The sequence below is a fragment of the Dioscorea cayenensis genome, chromosome 16 (assembly GCF_009730915.1).
Source record: "Dioscorea cayenensis subsp. rotundata cultivar TDr96_F1 chromosome 16, TDr96_F1_v2_PseudoChromosome.rev07_lg8_w22 25.fasta, whole genome shotgun sequence".
Lineage (NCBI taxonomy): Eukaryota > Viridiplantae > Streptophyta > Magnoliopsida > Dioscoreales > Dioscoreaceae > Dioscorea > Dioscorea cayenensis.
The window spans coordinates 10,591,265-10,594,695 of NC_052486.1; the positions used below are offsets into that span (position 1 = coordinate 10,591,265).

At 44.1% G+C, this 3,431-nt stretch overlaps 1 non-coding gene across 1 annotated transcript; it reads left to right on the plus strand.

Annotated features, from left to right (window-relative positions):
• The first annotated feature begins 2,641 nt into the window (after positions 1–2,641).
• On the plus strand, positions 2,642–2,748 carry LOC120279681. The gene has a single exon (XR_005541988.1). It is a non-coding gene; the product is annotated as a small nucleolar RNA R71 (small nucleolar RNA).
• The last annotated feature ends 683 nt before the right edge of the window (positions 2,749–3,431 follow it).

Here is a 3,431-nt window from a genome sequence, read left to right on the forward strand (position 1 = left end):
GTGTTCCGCACGCCCATGTGGAAATTCCGCACGGGCGTGGGCATTCACAAGCCCAACTCACAGGGCCTATCGCACACCCCTGTGACTTCTCAAGATGAAGAGAGCTCTCTTCAGAGATTCGCACGGGCGTGTGGAAATTACCCACGCCTGCAAGATTTTCACAAGGTCGCCCACGTGTGCTTTCGAGAAAATCTGCCAATCTCTGCAGGACTTCACACGCCCGTGCGGAAATTACCCACGGGCGTGCGAGGATTGCATTGTCGTTCACAGGGGCGAGTCCACGCCCCTGTGCCTTCTCTGGATGAGGTCGCAATACAAACCCACGGGCGTGTGTTAATTCCACACGCCCGTGTGTTAATTCCACATGCCCGTGTGTTTTCTCTGGATGCCTTAGAAAATTTTGTAGGCTCTGCAAGAAAATTTCTGAACATGTTTACACACTCAGAGCCTGCCCGAATATGCAATTTATACCAGTGAAAAACATGAGAAATAGCTCAAACGACCAAAACTTCGCCAAATTAACATGAAAACACACTATGAACTTGTAAACCCATGATAAAATCACAGCAGAAATATAAAAAATCAAGACATCAACACTCAACAAATTATTCAAACAACACTAAACTACCAAATTAAGAAAACATTAAACACTTGGGTTGTCTACCAAGAAGCGCTTGTTTAACGTCAATTAGCTTGACGTACCTTGTCTTACCTCACGGGGGCTCATAGATGAAAGTTGGCCTCTTACCCATAGCTTAGAAACATGATGTGCAAAATCTCTTTAGGGTAGAGGGTGAATTATCGGGCTTGGGACCGCCTAGCAATGATTCACCTAGTTTGTTCGGTTCACGCACGTCTCCAGCAGCCTTGGAGCGTTTCCGGTGGCGTCTTCTTGCCCTCTTCAATTTCCGGAGCACATTCTTCAAGATCCCCGGGGTAGATGGTACTTCTTCCGTTGAACCAAGCATTATTACTTCTTCATTGTCCTAGTCTTGGTCGAACAACCCTTCGTATGGATCTGGATTAAACATTTCCTACATATATTCATCAACAATCTCATCAGTAGCATCTAGGAAATACAAAGTATCATCAAAATCAAGAGAATGCCACATGGCTTCAGCAAGGCAGTATGTGAGCTTGTCATCTCCAACTCTCAAAGTTAGCTCTCCGCCGTCCATGCCAATCAATGCTTTGGAAGTCCAGAAAACTGGCCTCCAAAGTATCAAGGGTACATCCGCATCCTCATCGACGTCTAGCACTACGAAGTCTACATGAAATATATACTTATCCACCTTGAAAAGCACATCTTCGATGATACCCCTCGGATGTCTCACCGTTCGATCTGTCAATTGCAAAGTCATCCAAGTAGGCCTAGGCTAGCCCAAGCCTAGCTTTTGAAAGAAGGTCTATGGCATGACGTTGATACTGGCCCCTGAGTCCGCCAATGCCATTTCTTCACCTAGATTGCCAATATTACAATGAATGATGAAGTTTCCCGGGTCTTTCTTCTTCTTCGGCATGTTCTTTTGCAAAACCACCGAGCAAGATGCATCTAAAATCACTGAAGCACTCTCCTCTAACTTCCTTTTGTTGGTCAACAAGTCTTTCATGAATTTTGCATACTTAGGCATTTGGGCTAATGCCTCAACAAAAGGAATATTAATGTGGAGTTGTTTGAACAAACTCAGGACTTCTTGTATTTTTCATCCCCTTGGTCATTCTTCAATCTTGAGGGATAAGGGATTCTTGGCTTCAAAGGTGGGGGTGTCAATCCTTCTTTTTGCTTGCTCCCTTCTCAACCTCTATAACCTCGAGTGCGTGTTCATTTGGCTTCTCACTCGAAAACTTACCCTCAACCTCATGACCACTTCTCAAAGCGATCGCCTTCACATGCTCTCTAGGGTTGGTCTCGGTATTACTCGGTAAGCTTCCATGTGGCCTTTCCGATAAAGACTTCACAATCTGCCCCACTTGATTTTCAAGATTATCCAAAGAGGCGGTATAATTGTGAAGTGTAGCCTCAACTGATTGAAATATTGTATCTGACGATTGCACAAACCTATTTAAGGCCTTCTCCAAATCGTTCATTCAGGTCTCCAAACCTTGAACTCTGTTTTCCATGTTTGGGGCTTGTTGTTGTTGTTTGAAACCCAGTGGCCCTATGGTCTTTTGTGGACCTTGGTTACTCTATAAGAAATTGGGATGACTATTCCAACCCGGATTGTAGGTATTGCGGTATGGATTTCCTTGATTCCTCATGCCATTACCCACAAAATTAACGTTCTCAACCGAAGATGCATCACCAATAGATATCTGACAATTGGAGGGAGCATGTCCTCTACCACACCCGATGCAAGTAATCACGACCACTACACTGTTTGAAGTTAATAGATCTAACTTCTTACTCAATGATTACACTTGAGCCGCCAATGAAGTCACTGCATCTATCTCATGGAGTCCGGCCACCTTTTTCTTCTCCCTGGCATTCCATTGGTATCTGTTTAACCCTATTTCTTCAAATAATTGACGGGCCTCACCGGGGGTCTTGCTACCTAAGGTACCTCCTGCTGCCGCATCCAAGAGTTGCCTTGTACTCGGATTCAAACCGTTGTAAAAGGTCTGAACAATCATCCACTCCGGGAATCCGTGTTGCGGGTACTTTCTCAGGAGCTCCTTGAACCTTTCCCACGTCTCAAATAGAGATTCCAATTCCAATTGTACAAAGGATGAGATCTCATTCCTAAGCTTTGTAGATTTTCTGTGAGGGAAATAACGGCCAAGAAAAGCTTCTACCATCTCCTCCCATGTGGTAATTGATGCTCTAGGTAATGAGTGTAGCCACTACTTCGCTCTCCCTTCCAAGGAAAACGCGAAGGCTCTCAACTTGATGGCATCATCCGTTACCCCATTTATCTTCAGCATATCACATACCTCGAGAAAGTTCTCTATATGACTCATTGGATCCTCATCGGATAAACCATTAATCTGTGCGTATTGCTGCAACATGTGGATGAATGCAGGCTTCAGCTCGAAGTTCTGAGCTGTAATCGGGGAACGCACAATGCTCGATTGTGACACCAATACTGAACGTCTGGCATAATCGGATAATGTCTGCTACTGCTCATTCCATTTTGCTATGTTTTCATATTCTTCTACTTCCAAATCAGCTAAATTAGACTGTTCTTGCACAGGTTCTTTCCCTTTCCTTCTAAGTGTACGTTCAAGCTCGGGATCTCCTTCAATCAATATTGAGGTGTTCCCTCAGGTCATAACCTTGAGCTGCACCAAAAGAATGAAAACAAAATCAGAACGATGATAGAAAAGAAGATATGAAATAGAATGAATGAATAGCTAAGAAAACAAAGTGCAAAGTATCTCTAAACGCCTACTCCCTGGCAACGGTGCCAAAAACTTGACAAGTCCATATATGC